The sequence below is a fragment of the Ranitomeya variabilis genome, chromosome 4, assembly GCF_051348905.1.
Source record: "Ranitomeya variabilis isolate aRanVar5 chromosome 4, aRanVar5.hap1, whole genome shotgun sequence".
Lineage (NCBI taxonomy): Eukaryota > Metazoa > Chordata > Amphibia > Anura > Dendrobatidae > Ranitomeya > Ranitomeya variabilis.
This window is the reverse complement of record NC_135235.1, coordinates 123012183-123029118: the sequence shown is the minus strand read 5'-3', so window position 1 is coordinate 123029118 and position 16936 is coordinate 123012183. Positions and strand designations below refer to the sequence as shown.

At 44.1% G+C, this 16936-nt stretch overlaps 1 long non-coding RNA gene across 1 annotated transcript; it reads right to left on the bottom strand.

The window, feature by feature from the left end:
- Window positions 1–14756: 14756 nt before the first annotated feature.
- LOC143768496 (uncharacterized) lies at window positions 14757–15286 on the bottom strand. Its single transcript, XR_013213897.1, has 2 exons — window positions 15006–15286; window positions 14757–14924 (listed from the first exon to the last, which is right to left on the bottom strand). It is a non-coding gene; the product is annotated as an uncharacterized LOC143768496 (long non-coding RNA).
- Window positions 15287–16936: the final 1650 nt, after the last annotated feature.

Here is a 16936-nt window from a genome sequence, read left to right as displayed (position 1 = left end):
ACCTCCCATAAAGGGAAGCTCTGTTTAAGTATACTTATTGTTATTGCACTCAACAAAACTGTATGTCTTTTTGCTGACTTGTATTGTTGTTTTCTTCTCAGTCCCGGAGTACTGTGTTTAACCAGGGGGGAGTGCAGCGCCCCAGAGTCCTGGTCGTTGCAGTACTGTGGCTCCGCCACTATGGGGAGCTATGGTGCGTCTGATGGCACTGAAGGAGTTCATCTGATCAGGTATCACAGACACCAATACATTTCACAGCCGGGCCTCCGGGGGGAGCTAAGGGTTCTATTCACTAGGCCACTCCCCACCATAGTGGGTAAACTGGGGGTCAGGCAGGAAGTTAGATGAGAAAGCTGACTGGGTTGGAACCAGGCAACACCTTATGGCAGAGGGTGTTGTGGGGGAAGATACAGTAGGGTCTCTGTCAGGGGTGGGATCCTGACAGAGGCTTGGCAACTTGAACGAACGTAACGGGACAGTGCCTGCTCAGGATAGCGGCGGTGCCCAAGGAAGGACCAGAAGCGAGATAGATTGTGCTGAGTGAGAAACGAGATCAAGCAATAGGAGAATACCAGTAGGGGTCGTGCTGTAAGACCGAAGCAACACCCTACTGAGGCGCATTACCGGTGGCCGGAACGCCGAGAGGGTATTTCAACATCCAGCTTCAAGCAATACTCTAAACAGTGGCAGGGCAGTCAGTCTAAGGCGGGCTGTCTAACTTAAATCACCTATGCAGTCTTGGGGGGCAACTTGTGGAGAGGGGCGACTCTAGGGTCCCGGAAGATCTCCGAGCCTACCCGTCAAACGGGTGCCGTCCCAACCAGAACACCAGGGAGGGACGGAGGATTAGCAGAACATCATCTAATCGAGTTGTGAGGGAACTTAAGAAACAGACACAACAGTTGTGGGGACTTTCTGTAAGCACAGCAGGGAAGGACCGCAACACATAGCGCTAGAAGGAAGGCACAGATTTCCACCTGCTAAGAGAACTCTGGAGGTGCCATTGGACCGGCCGGACTTGCGTAGCCTGGTTATCCGGATTCCGGACTGAGGACCCAGAGATCTTCAGTAAAGAGGTAAAGAGACTGCAACCTGGTGTCCTCGTTATTTACTGCATCGCACCACAGCCTCACCACCACCACTATCCATCACATCTATCACTGTACGCCCCTCGGCAGGGTCACGGACCGGGCCTAGCCACCGTGACAACCCCAGAGCAGAGACTCAGAGGCCCGGTACCGGGTACCCCTCGGCCCTGCGGCGGTGGGGGCGCTCCACGGATCACTGGCCAACACCCAAAAAGTTTAGCCCCAATGGGCTTAGTACATCTCATAAGTAGGTGAGGTTCCTATATGGTCCACAGTCTGATGATGAAGGTAACAACAACTCCCAGTATCTCCTTACTATAGTTAAGGACATACTGGGAGGTACATGTTCATCTCATACAATTGTATCATGGGGCTGATCTAACAATGAAATTGACCACCATAATAAGCGTGGTGCTGCATTAATCTACTGATGGTGGTTCTGACCCTGCATTCATCTACTGATGGTGGTTCTGACCCTCCATTCATCTACTGATGGTGGTCCTGACCCTGCATTCATCTACTGATGGTGGTCCTGACCCTGCAGTCATCTACTGATGGTGGTTGTATCACTGCATTCATCTACTGATGGTGGTTCTGACCCTGCATTCATCTACTGATGGTGGTTCTGACCCTGCATTCATCTACTGATGGTGGTTCTGACCCTGTATTCATCTACAGTATTGATGGTGGTTCTGACCCTGCATTCATCTACTGATGGTGATTCTGACCCTGCATTCATCTACAGTACTGATGGTGGTTCTGACCCTGCATTCATCTACTGATGTTGATTGTATTGCTGCGTTCATCTACTGATGGTGGTTCTGACCCTGCATTCATCTACTGATGGTGGTTCTGACCCTGCATTCATCTACTGATGGTGGTTCTGACCCTGCATTCATCTACTGATGGTGGTTCTGACCCTGCATTCATCTACTGATGGTGGTTCTGACCCTGCATCACATTAACTGCCCGATCCCACCACCAGCACCAGAGACTCCTCACAGCGCAGTGTGCACATGATGTGTGGATTCACATATAGTGACTTTAGACTTGAAGCTTAAGATCGGACAACCTTTTTAACGATGGGCCGCTACTCATGGGCCACTGCTGTGCTTGCCCCCAAGGCTAAAATTTGCCACCCAGCCCCTGGAGACTGGTGCTTTGCAGGCTGGCAATTTAGGGGTGGCTGACACTTTAGAATAGGGATTGGGGGGCATATTCCTATAGATGACTTTGAAAAGCTGAAGGTGTTAAAAAAAACGCTCAAAAGACTGAACCTGTGTACAGCAAGTGCAGGCGTTCATACTTTTAGTGTTTGTTTAGCGCTTTTTAAAGCGTTTTACAGAGTGCATCTGCCTTAAATAGATGTCGTGTGCACAGACTCAGTGTGTGACGTCAGTAAGAGGCGCAACCACGAAAAGTGCCTAGGGCAGCATGAAGGCCAAATACGGCCCTGCTTAGGCTGGATATAAAAAGTCTGCACACCGTTATTAAAATGCCAGGTTTCTGTCCTGTAAAAAAATTATACTAAAAAGAATCATTTCAGATCTTTTTCCACCTTTTATGTCACTCAATCCGTACAAATCTATTGAGAAACAAACTGAAATCATTTTGAGGGTTCTGGCCAGGAGTATGCATGCCTGACCACCGTTCCCAGACAATGGTGAATCCTCGCAGCGCACAGTGCGTGACCTGGGAGGATTCACAAGTCTGCAGTCACACATCCCCAGGTCCAGCGCTGGGGACTCATCTTTAGGTGTTTATTATACTTGCTATTGGGATCTGTTCATTATTTTGACATATAGGGCGGACTCTAGCTCTATTAAGGGTTTGTCCGGTTATCACTAGTTATAGATTTTTGGCTTTTTAAATGTTTTTAATATATGCCTTGACTTAAGTACAAATAAACATTGAGTTTCTATTGATGATCCATCTTATTGCATACTTTTCCCTTATTATCATTAGTTTTCCATACAGTATAACCGCCATTACACCCCTCCACACATTATTATGACCTCTAAATAACAGTCAACACAATATGATGACTAGTGTTGAGCATTCCGATACCGCAAGTATCGGGTATCGGCCGATACTTGCGGGTATCGGAATTCCGATACCGAGATCCGATACTTTTGTGGTATCGGGTATCGGTATCGAAACAACATTAATGTGTAAAAGAAAGAATTAAAATAAAAAATATTGCTATACTCACCTCTCCGACGCAGCCTGGACCTCACCGAGGGAACCGGCAGCGTTCTTTTCTTAAAATGCGCGCTTTTCCTTCCTTCCGTGACATTACGGCTTCTGATTGGTCGCGTGCCGCCCATGTGACCGCGACGTGACCAATCACAACGCCGGAACGTAATTTTAAAATACTGAATGCCTAGAAGGACCTGAAAATTACGTCACGGCTTGCTGTGATTGGTCGCGTCGCGGCCACATGGGCGGCACGCGACCAATCACAAGCCGTGACGTCACGGAAGGAAGGAAAAGCGCGCATTTTAAGCAAAGAAGGCTCCCGGTTCCCGCGGTGAGGTCCAGGCTGCGTCGGAGAGGTGAGTATAGCAATATTTTTTATTTTAATTCTTTATTTTACACATTAATATGGTTCCCAGGGCCTGAAGGAGAGTTTCCTCTCCTTCAGACCCTGGGAACCATCAGGAATACCGTCCGATACATGAGTCCCATTGACTTGTATTGGTATCGGGTATCGGTATCGGATTAGATCCGATACTTTGCCGGTATCGGACGATACTTTCCGATACCGATACTTTCAAGTATCGGACGGTATCGCTCAACACTAATGATGACCGCAACACAATCCTTTACATTGTCTAATGGATTTCTCCCAGTATAATGGCCCAATTAGTCTTCCAAACAATATAACGGCCCCCACATAGCCTTGAAACTATATAATGCCTTTGAGCCATACAAACTGTATAATGGTTCTCACGTAGTCCTGCAAACTGTATGATAATCACCACAGAGCACTGCATATAGTATAATGGCCCCCACATAACCCTGCAAACTGTATAATGGTGCCCACATAGCCCTACATATAGTATAATGGCCCCCACATAGCCCTGCAAACTGTATAATGGTGCCCACATAGCCCTGCAAACTGTATAATGGTGCCCACATAGCCCTACATATAGTATAATGGCCCCCACATAGCCCTGCAAACTGTATAATGGTGCCCACATAGCCCTGCAAACTGTATAATAGCCCCCACATAGCCCTGCATATAGTATAATGGCCCCCACATAGCCCTGCAAACTGTATAATGATGCCCACATAGCCCTGCAAACTGTATAATGGCCCCCACATAGCCCTGCATATAGTATAATGGGCTATGTGCGGGCCATAATACAGTTTGCAGGGCTATGTGGAGACCATTATACAGTTTGCAGGGCTATGTGAAGACCATTATACTATATGTAGGGCTATGTGGAGACCATTATACAGTTTGCCGGGCTATGTGGGGGCCATTATACTTTATGCAGGGCCATGTGGGGGCCATTTTACAGTTTGCATGGCTATGTGGAGACCATTATACTATATGCAGGGCTATGTGGAGACCATTATACTATATGCAGGGCTATGTACGGGCCATTATACAGTTTGCAGGGCTATGTGGATACCAATATACAGTTTGCAGGGCTATATGGAGAACATTATACAGTTTGCAGTGCTATGTGAGGACCATTATACCAGAGGCGTATCTAGGGGGGATAGCTGGGGCATGTGCCCCTGGCACAGCCGTCGGGGGGCACAGTCGGGCCTCATAATCCGGCTGTCAGCAGTGTCTCCCCTGGTGGCTGCATTCTGCCACCCCCTGACTGAAAGTCGGCTGTTATGTGTGCCGAAAGCCTCGAGGAATGCAGTTTGAGACGTCTGGTATAGAGTGTACATACTTATGTATAACACAGTCCCTTAGTGTATAGTGCACTCACTTATTATATATAGCACAGTCCCTTAGTATATAGTGTACTCACTAATTCTGTATAACACCATCCTTTGTTACATAGTTTTCTCTTTTATCACGTATAACACCGTTCCTTATTGCGGACCATTCTCTTCAGGTATATATGGTGCCGTCCCTTATTATATAGCTTCCTCTGCTGTTATGTACAATGCTGTCTCTTACATAGTGTATTCTTGTTATTTTGTTATTCACAGCGCCCTCTTTTATTACATAGTCCCCTCTCCTTTTAGATATAAAATGACTGCTGATAGAGGAGCCGGTGACGAGACGACCAGACCATCAGCTCCTTCATTAGAAAAGAAGCTTTCCTATGCTCTATCAGCCATAATTGCATTATACCGCTAACAAAAGAGGATGGTATGTAATAAAAAACAGGGCTCTACATAATCCAATATGTAAGGGACGGTACTGTACATAACAAGAGAGGGCACTGTATAATAAGGGACGGCAATATACATAATAAATATATACACATGTATGTGGCTATATATATATATATATATATATATATATATATATATATATATCTAATATATAAAGCTGAATGTGTGTGTGTGTGTATGTATGTATGTATGTATGTATGTCCGGGATTGGCATCTGAACCGTAGCAGCTACAGCCACAAAATTTTGCACAGTCACACGTCTGGACCCCGAGAGCGTCATAGGCTATGTTGTGAGGTGAAATTTTAACCCCGCGCTTTCCAATTCACCAAACAATTTTGCCCCTATCTACATAATGGGGAAAAAGTGAAAGGAAAAGTGTTGGAGGCGTCGCAGCTACAGGCACAAAATTTTGCACAGTCACACGTCTGGACCCTGAGAGCGTCAAAGCTATATTGTGAGGTGAAATTTTAACCCCGCGCTTTCCAAGTCACCAAACAATTTTGCCCCTATCTACATAATGGGGAAAAAATGAAAGGAAAAGTGTTGGAGGCAAATTAACAGCTGCCAGATGTGAACAAGGGGGACTTAAAGAATGACAGCGATGGCACCAAAGAGTATATACTGTACAGTTGCTAAGGTGGGGCCCCAACATGGGATAATCACACCACCACGGGGATATGAACACACACACAAAATGCGCCACACACTACCACGTGCTCGAACACATATACCACCCTCAGTGCACATTTCACCACACATACACCAACCTCGCCACATAAAAGTAGAAACACAAAAGTCGCCGCTCAAAACTCGCCACGCGCAAAACTCTCCACATGCAAAACTCGCCACACGTGCAAAACTCGCCACACGCAAAACTTGCACACGCAGAAAAATTGCCACACGCAGAAAAATTGCCACATGCACAAAAGTTGCAACACATGCAAAAGTTGCCTCACACAAAACTTGCACATACTCAAAAGGCACCACACATAAAACTCGCCACGCGCAAAACTCGCCATGCGCAAAACTTGCTGCACACAACTTGCTACACTAACCTGTCACATGCAACTCGACACACAAAAAGTTGCTACACGCATGTCGCCACACAAAACTCATCTCACAAAAGTCCCTACATGCATGTCGCCACACGCAACTCAACACACACAACTTGACACACGAAACTCGCCCTAAAACACACACAAGTCTGGTATCCTTCAAAAATAAAAATCTGATTAATAAGCAGACAAACTACAAGAGCAACAAATGTACCATATAGGAATCCGGCAGCTGTCAGTCACATGACCAGTCTATTATGTGTATGTGTGAGCTAATATATACTGTCAGGGGGTGGGCTTACTGTTGGCTGGGGATTTATCAGGCTGCCATTTTAGCTTACAAATACTGAGGTAAAAATACTGACCAAATAACGTGTGAACGAGGGCTAATACAGGAGGAGATGGCATACAGCTATATACTATATACAGGAGATGACACACAGGTATATACTATTTACAGGGGAGATGACACACAGGTATATACTATATACAGGAGGAGATGACACACAGATATATACTATATACAGGAGAGATGACACACAGGTATATACTATATAGAGGAGGAGATGACATACAGGTACATACTACATACAGGAGGAGATGACATACAGGTATATACTATATACAGGAGGAGATGACACACAGGTATATACTATATACAGGAGCAGATTACCTACAGGTATATAGTATATACAGGAGGAGATGACACAGGTATATGCTATGTATAGGAGGAGATGACATACAGGTATATACTATATACAGGAGATGACACACAGATATATACTATATATAGGTGAGATGACACACAGGTATATACTATATACAGGAGATTACATACAGGTATATCTAATATATAAAGCTGAATGTGTGTATGTATGTATGTGTGTATGTCCGGGATTGGCATCTGTACCGTCGCAGCTACAGCCACAAAATTTTGCACAGTCACACGTCTGGACCCCGAGAGCGTCATAGGCTATGTTGTGAGGTGAAATTTTAACCCCGCGCGTTCCAATTCACCAAACAATTTTGCTCCTATCTACATAATGGGGAAAAAGTGAAGGGAAAAGTGTTGGAGGAAAATTGACAGCTGCCAGATGTGAACAATGAGGACTTAAAGAATGAGAGCGATGGCGACAAAGAGTATATACCGTACAGTTGCTAAGGTGGGGCCCCGACATGGGATACTCACCACACACGGGGATATGAACACAAACACAAAATGCGCCACACACTACCACGTGCTTGAACACATATACCACCCTCAGCACACATTTCACCACACACACACACCAACCTCGCCACATAAAAGTCGAAACACAAAAGTCACCACTCAAAACTCGCTACATGCAAAACTCGCCATATGCAAAACTAGGCTCACGCAAAACTCGCCACACGTGCAAAACTCACCTCATGGAAAACTCACCTCATGCAAAACTTGCACACACAGAAAAATTGCCACATGTACAAAAGTTGCACCACATGCAAAAGTTGCCTCACACAAAACTTGCACATACTCAAAATGCACCACACATAAAACTCGCCACGCGCAAAACTCGCCATGCACAAATCTTGCTGCACACAACTTGCTACACTAACCTGTCACATGCAACTCAACACACAAAATGTTGCTACACGCATGTCGCCACACAAAACTCATCTCACAAAAGTCGCTACATGCATGTCGCCACACGCAACTCAACACACACAACTTGACACATAAAACTCGCCCTAAAACACACACAAGTCTGGTATTGTCCTTCAAAAATAAAAATCTGATTAATAAGCAAACTACAAGAGCAACAAATGTACCATATAGGAAATACGGCAGCTGTCAGTCACATGACCTGTCTATTATGTGTATGTGTGAGCTAATATATACTGCCAGGGGGGAGGGCTTCCTGTTGGCTGGGGATTTATCAGGCTGCCAATAGCAACCAATCACAGCTCAGCTTCTATTTTGCTACAGTTAATTAACCTGAGCTCTGATTGGTTAATATAGGCAACAAAGACATTCTCAGTATAACAAAGCTAATATATGTTGTGAAATGCTTCTATTTGCTTAGTTTTTGCCTTTTAATAATTACATTTCTATCTATTTGTTTTGTGGTTTTTGTGTGCAGAATAAATTTTTGTTAACACATTCTATTTTGCTAACAGCAGTCATTAACCCGGGCGAAGCCGGGTAGTACAGCTAGTATATATATATATATATATATATACACATACATACATACACACAGTAGCTTTTTCGCCGCACATTTCTTGCACAGGGTCCCCAAGCTGTCAGTGACCGCCTCTGCCTAGGCATCAATTGCACTCGCATCTTACAGAAGCGAGAATGCACTTGAGGCTCTGACTGCCGGGTCAGAGCAACGTGAGCAACGTGATCAGATCATGCGATTACGCTGCTGACGTCACTCACTTGCACTGGTAGAGGTGGACACTGGTGGTAAGTGCTCCAGTGGAGCTGAAAACACCGAAGATTAAGTGCACGGGGTGGGACAATTTAAGTGGGGATGGGGGGATTTATTGTGTGTGGGGAGAATTTGATTGGGGATAGGGGGATTTATTGTGTGGGGGGAATTTGAGTGGGGATGAGGGGATTGAATGTGTGTGAGGAGAATTGGAGTGGGGATGGGGGAATTTGTGTGTGGGGATAACTTGAGTGGGAATGGGGGATTAAGGGTATGTGCACATGTTGCAGATTGGCTGCTGCGGATTCGCAGTAGTTTTCCATCCAGTTTACAGTACCATGTAAACCTATGGAAAACAAAATCCGCAGTGCACATGGTGTACAAAATACCGCATGGAAACTCTGCATTGTATTTTCTACAGCATGTCAATTATGTGGGCTATGTGCACACGTTGCAGTTTTGGCTGCGGATCCGCAGCGGATTAGCCGCTGCGGATTCGCAACAGTTTTCCATCCGGTTTACAGTACCATGTAAACCTATGGAAAACCAAATCCGAAGTGCCCATGGTGCGGATAATACCGCGCAGAAATGCAGCACTGTATTTTCCGCAGCATGTCAATTCTTTTTGTGGATTCCGCAGCTGTTTACACCTGCTCCTCAATAGGAATCCGCAGGTGTAAAACCGCATGTGGAATCCGCACAAAAACCACAGGTAAATCCGAGGTAAATCCCCAGGTAAAACACAGTGTGTTTTACCTGCGGATTTTGCAAAAACGGTGCCGAAAAATCCGCACAGGAATCCGCAACGTGGGGATATAGCATTGTGCGGATTCCACAGCGTTTTACACCTGCTCCTCAATAGGAATCCGCAAGTGGTAAAATGCAGGTGAAATCCGAACCAAAAATGCTGGAAATCCACAATAAATCGGCTTGTTGTCCGCAGATAAAACACAGTGCATTTTACCTGCAGATTTTTCAAAAACGGTGTGGAAAAATCCGCACACGAATCCGCAATGTGGGCACATAGCCTTATTGTGTGTGGGGAGAATTGGAGTGAGGATGGGGTATTTATTATGTGTTGGGAGAATTGGAGTGAGGATGGGGGTGTTTAATGTGTGTAGGGTGAGATTTGGAGTGGGGATGGGGGATTTAATGTGTGTGTGGAGGTACGGAGTGGGGATTGGGTTATTTATTGTGTGTGGGGAGATTTGTAGTGATGATGGGGGATTTAATGTGTGGGGAAGATTTGAGGACCCAAAATGAAGAGCAAAGGGGGAGATGGGGGGCATATATGAGGAAAGAGTACAGGGCAATGGGGGCATGTATGAGGAAACAGTAAGGGGGAATGGGGGGCATGAATGAGGAAGCAGTATGGGGGAATGAGGGCATGTATGAGAAAACAGTACTGGGGAATGGGAGGCATGTATGAGGAAATAGTATGGGGGAATGGAGGGCATTTATGAGGAAACAGTATGGGGGATGGGTGCAGACAGTATGGGGAGTGAATGGGGGACTGTATGTGGACACAGTATGAGTAGCGATGTGAGAAAGGTATGTGGACAGAGTACAGGGAGTGAGGGTGATGTGATGTGTGCAGACAGTATGGGGAGTCAGGTGAGCAGGCAGTATAGAAAGTGAGGGGGTAAATATATGAGAAGACAGTATGGTGAACAGGGGTATGTGAGAGGAGACAGTATGAGGAGGGAGGGGAATAGTGTGAGGAGACAGTATGGGGGAGTAAAGTGAGTGGGCACAGAATAGAAACTGAGTAGTGGGGTGTAGCATGGAGGGACAGTGTAAGGGCACAGCCAGGAGGGGACAGTATACCAAGGAGGGAGAGTGTGACGAGAGAGTACAGTGTAAATACTGGGCCCTATAGGGGGGACACAGTATAAGAGGACGGTGTGAAGAGGGGTTGGGTATGGAAGGAAGTCGTCAGTGTAAAGTGCATGTACCATAAGAGGGACAATGTGGGGGTCATATTTTGTGCAGACAATATAGTGAGGGGCAATTTTTTAATCAGGAGCATTATAATTACACTTCTATCTTTAAGGGCATGATGTGGAGATTTTCTGAAAAAAAACAGAGAAGATGGAAGTCTGCAGAGATGAGCTGTGGATGACAAAACTCATCATGGGGTCTGGACAAGGTGAAGAAAAGAACGAGAACGAGTCCAGAGACGACGTCATCTATAAGGTACCTGGATGTAAATGTTATTTGTGATACTGACTAATTCTCATATTTTTATTTATGTTAGGAGCATTAAAGGGGATGTCCCGGTTTGTAATGAGTCTGCAGTCATTCTTTTTGACTGCAGACTTCTGAGTTCTCACAGTGCGCCCTGCACGCTGTGACGATTCTCTCGTGCTGGTGATTTACATACATGCAGTCATGCGCTGACTAGACATGTGTGGCATCACTTAATGAAAATGAACTAAGCGAGGCCGGGCACGTCTATTCGGAATGTGGTCAGAAGTATACAAATCGCATGCTTGTGCTGACATGACTGTCCTCCGGCAAGGGAGAATCCTAAAAGTGTGCAGTGCATTAGTTGTGAGAATTCGGAAGCCTGCAATGTCAGAATTCAGCTCTGCAGGTTTCATCACATGGACACTTTACTCATATGCGACTTTCATACTTATGGTCCTGTGACAACTAGCTGCTCTTCCTGCTTCTCTCAGTTTTTCACTGAACATTGAGAACATTAGGGAGAGGACCTCATGGGTACATGACTAAGTGTGCAAATCGCATATGTCCTTGGGAGGGGGGTGGGCGCCAAAATGAATATTTGCTAAGGATGCCAGAAAACGTAGATACACCTCTGAATTATACTATATGTAGGGTTATGTGGAGACCATTATACTATATGCAGGGCTATGTGGGGGCCATTATACAGTTTGCAGGGCTATGTGGGGGCCATTATACAGTTTACAAGGCTATGTGGAGGCCATTATACTATATGCAGGGCTATATATATATATATATATATATATATATATATATATATATATATATATATATATATATATATATACTATATAGCCCTGCATATAGTATAACGGCCTCCACATAGCCCTGCAAACTGTATAGTGCCTCCACATAGCCCAGTAAATGGTATAACGATCCCAACATAGCCCTGAAATCAATTTTATGGCCCCCACAAAGCTCTCCAAACAGTATAATGGCCTGATTTAAAATAAATAAATAAATAAATAAAAGTACTCATCTCTCTTCATTCCCCACTCCTCTGGTCTCTGCAGCGCGTGTTCTGAACCTCTGCTCTCAAATGTCAGAGCTCAAACGCACAGGGAGAATGATGGAGGATGGAGCTGATGGCTCTCTCTTCCATAATTACTTTTCAACTGTATCAACATCCAGAATGCCGATAAAGTTAAATGTACAATGCTAGGACATGGGGGACCAACTCAAAGGCCCCATAGCAACCACATGGTCTGCTGCTATTAGTGGTATGCCACGGCTATAGGACTGTTTCTCAGCAACTATAACTGGATCTTTAGTCAAAAAAGACGGAATTCTGAACAGTTCTAAACATCAGTTGATTTTGCAAGTCTTGTGCAAAAAAGATGAATAGAAATATGAATTTCACCTTTCAGCATGATAATGTCCATAAACTTACCTCCAAATTAACAAAAAAATGGCTTCTCTAGAACAAGATCAGAGTTGTGGAATGGCCCTGCCAGAACCCAGATCTGAATCCAATTGAAAATGTGTGGGATGACCTGAAGAGGGCGCTGTACTGAGGAGATGCCCTTGCAATCTAACAGATTTGGAGCACTACTGCAAAGAATTGTGGAGAAAGATTGCCAATTCTAGATGTACCATGCTGATAGACAACTACCCAAAAAGACTTAGTGCAGCGCCCCAGAGACCTGGTCGCTCTGCCACTAAGGGGAGTGATGGTACGTCTGATTGCACTAAAGGAGTTCACCTGACCAGGCATCACAGTCACACATTACACTTCACACTCCAGCCACCAGGGGGAGCAAAGGGTTCTATGTATTAGGCCACTCCTCACACTTGGGTAAAACTGGGGGTTGGATAGGAAGTTAGGGAGAAGCTGACTGGGTTTTACCCAGGCAACACCTGGTGAGAGAAGAGCGTTGCTTGGGAAGATTCAGGGGGGTCCCTGTCAGGGGTGGGATCCTGACAGTGGCCTATCGAACAGAACAGTTCGTTACGGAGCCGTGCCTGCTCTACATTGCGGCGGAATCTTAAGAAAGGACAAGAAGCGAGGTTTATTGTGGAGAAGTGAGAAACGAGATCACAGCAAAAGGCGATAGAACCAGTAGGAGTCGTGCCAAGAGATCGGCAACATCCTACTGAGGCGCGTAGCCGGTGGCCGGAACGCCGAGGAAGTATTGGGCTCTAAGCATTACTTCAAACCAACGGCAGGACAGTTAATTATAGGTTGGCTGTCTCACCTAATTCACCTAATGAAGACAACGGAGGCAAATTGTGGGAGATGGGCGTCTCTAGGGTCCCTATAACATAGCTCCAGGACTACCCCGTCATACGGGTGCGTCCTATCCATATCATCTGGGGGACGGAGAGAAAGAACAGAAACATACACGACAGTTGTGTGGACTATCCCGTGGTGCTCAGCAGGGAAGTACTACAACACCCAGGCGCTAGTAGGTAGGCACTGATTTCCACCTGCAAAGGGAACTCTGGATGTGCCTTCGGACCGGCCGGTCATTACGAGTTCATAGACACCTAACATGTCTGGGTAATTTTTTATCTGAGTGGTGAAAAAAAATTCCAAACTTTGCTAAAAAAAATGCTCCATTTTCCGTTACCCGTAGCGTCTCCATTTTTCATGATCTGGGGTCGGCTGAGGGCTTATGTTTTGCGTGCCAAGCTGGTGTTTATAATTATACCATTTGGGTGCAGATACGTTCTTTTGATCGGCCGTTATTGCATTTTAATGCAATGTCGCGGCGACCAAAAAAAATGTAATTCTGGCGATTCAAATTTTTTTTTTCTTGCTTTGCTGTTTATCAATCAGGTTAATGCTTTTTTCTATTGATAGATCGGGCGATTCTGAACGCGGCGATACCAAATATGTGTAGGTTTGTTTTTTTTTTTTATTATTGATTTATTTTGAATGAGGCGAAAGGGGAGTGATTTAAACTTTCATATATTTTTTTTTTTTCACATTTTTTTTACTTTTTTTTTAACTTTTGCCATGCTTCAATAGCATCCATAGGAGGCTAGAAGCTGGCACACCTCGACCGCCTCTACTACATAGCAGCGATCATCAGATCGCTGCTATGCAGCAGAAATGCAGGTGTGCTATGAGCGCCGACCACAGGGTGGCGCTCATAGCTAGCCGGGATCAGTAACCATAGAGGTCTCAAGGACCTCTATGGTTACAATGCAGAAGCACCGCTGACTCCCGATCATATGACGGGGTCAGCGATGCGCTCATTTCCGGCCGCCCGGCCGGAATCGGTAGTTAAATGCCGCTGTCTGTGTTTGACAGTGGCATTTAACTAGTTAATAGTTCAAAACAGCTGACATGTCCCGGCTTTGATGCGGCTCACTGCCGGAGCCCACATCAAAGACGGGGATTCTGACCTCTATCTGAAGTACTATCCCGTCCGAGGTCAGAAAGGGGTTAATTTTATTTTTAAACTTTTCCATCAAAAAAGATTTCCGTTTGTTTTGCAGTGGATTTGTACAGATTACAGGTGACTTTAAAAGTGGAAGAAATTCTAAAATGTTTCTTTTTATATCCACTGTAAATCCTGTTTTACCTTATTTTATCTAAATAATTTTAGTTCTATAAAACTAAGAGAAGAGACTGCAATCTGCTCATGGTCGTTTATTTCATGCCGGTGCCCTTATGCTGATTTATTGACAGATTATGAAGTTCTGAATTTCTTGTTTTCAACTTCCCCAGTGGACTCGATCAGGAGAGAAGTGGTCATCGGTGACAGCAGTAAGGGGCTATTCCTGGTCCTGCTACATCCGCCTTCTGGAGTAATAACGGTGTCTACGTTTATGACCTAGAAGAAGCCAATGTATAAATATAAGGTTGGCCATTGCCAAGAATTACATGTATAGCATTATAATGGAGGTTATACTGTTTAGTGTAGGCTCAATAACATTTACCCATTTTATGGGGTCTGCGAGTCCTTCTCCTTCTGGGATGGGATCTCCTGCTTTTCTTGTGAGAAGCCATGATGTCTTGATGGTACCAGGCGGGTTGCTAATAACTTGTGGGCTGCCAGTAGAATGTCCTACACCCTGAGGCCATTATGACAGGTAGAACGCTCTCTCATTACCTAGTAGCTGTGAGGTCACATGTATGATGTGAGGGAATGTTGGCTAGATAGGGTTGGCCGCTCTGTTTGTGAATATGGTGGTGGGCATGGTTCATTAACCGAATTGCTCAAGTAAAAAGATTAATTATATATATATATATAACACACACAGTATATATATGGAATATTAAATTCTCCTAATAATGCCCCCGAAGGTCTTATGACCTGGTGATCCACACACTATGTGAAATAAATTGGAAATAAAAACATGCATGAAAAAATAAATAAAACCCAAAACAAAAATAAATAAATAAAAAAACCTGCTAATCAAAATAACTGTTACCCAATCACCCAATCCCTTTGTGGTTATAAAAAAAAAAAAAACCTTTACACTTTTTGGGTTTGTGCACACGTTTTGGATTTGGCTGCGGATTCGCAGCAGTTTTCCATGCGTTGTACAGTACCATGTAAACCTATGGAAAACCAAAACCACATGGAAACGCTGCGGTTTATTTTCCGTAGCATGTCAATTCTTTGTGCGGATTCTGCAGCGATTTACACCTGCTCTATAATTGGAATCCGAAGGTGTAAAAACGCATGTGAAAACCGCACAAAAACTGCCGTAAATCCATGGTAAATCCACAGGTAATCCCCAGGTAAAACGCAGGGTGTGTTACCTGCGGATTTTTCAAGTTCTGCGCGGAATAATCCGCACATGAATCCGCAACGTGTGCACATAGCCTTTATTTTTTTTCCTCCTCTTTTAACAAAAGCTGTAACTTTATTTTTCCATCAACAAAGCCATTTGAGCTATGGATTATTGATTGACGCCGTTCATTTTATCATATCATCTACCGAAAAACAAAGGAAACAATTCAATGCGATAAAATGGTGAAAAACATGATATTCTGAACTCGTTTTTTGGGTTTTGTCTTTACAGCGTTCATTGTGTTGTAAAAATGACCTGGGAACCGAGGTCAGTAGGTCACTGTGCTCTAGGTCAGTATTATTATGGTGATAGCAAACTTCCTATTTTTTTTTTAAAGTGGTGAACAAAAATTCAGAAATTCAGTAGAAATTAATGTTTTTTTTGTCACCAAACTGATGTTTGCAATGATACTATTTTGGGGAAGAAAGAAAAAAACCCGTATTTCTGGCGTTTTTATTTTTATTTTATTTGTTTTGTTCACCAATCAGGTTACGTAATTAATTTCAGATTTTTATAGGTGAGTTTTATGAATGCATTAATACCAAATATGTTAATTTATTTATTTTTATAGTAATATTACTAGCCTTTTAATTAATTAAACAAAGATCAAAGTGAGGGTAGGTTCACACGAGCGTCTAAAAAAAACATTCAAATTTGTTTTGTACAGAAGCCGCTATTAATGATTTACAAGACCCTTTACACTTTCTTTTTTACAGAATTACAATGTATCCATAAAAATTGAATGCTACACTGTGGCTCCGCATGTTGTCAGTATTTTTTCACACCCATAGATTAGAACAGTAGAGTCTCCTTCGATTTACAGACTAAACTCGTGTTTGTCGCCATTTTTTCACACGCAGATTTGTTCAGTGAAAAAAATTGCTCATCTGCTCTGCCCCGTTGAATAATATTGGTTTGAATGCTGTCTGCTTTTTCATACACAGAATATTATTATAAGACTGAAAATACGGTTGTGTGAACGTATCCTCAGGGCCGCCATCAGGGCACTACTGC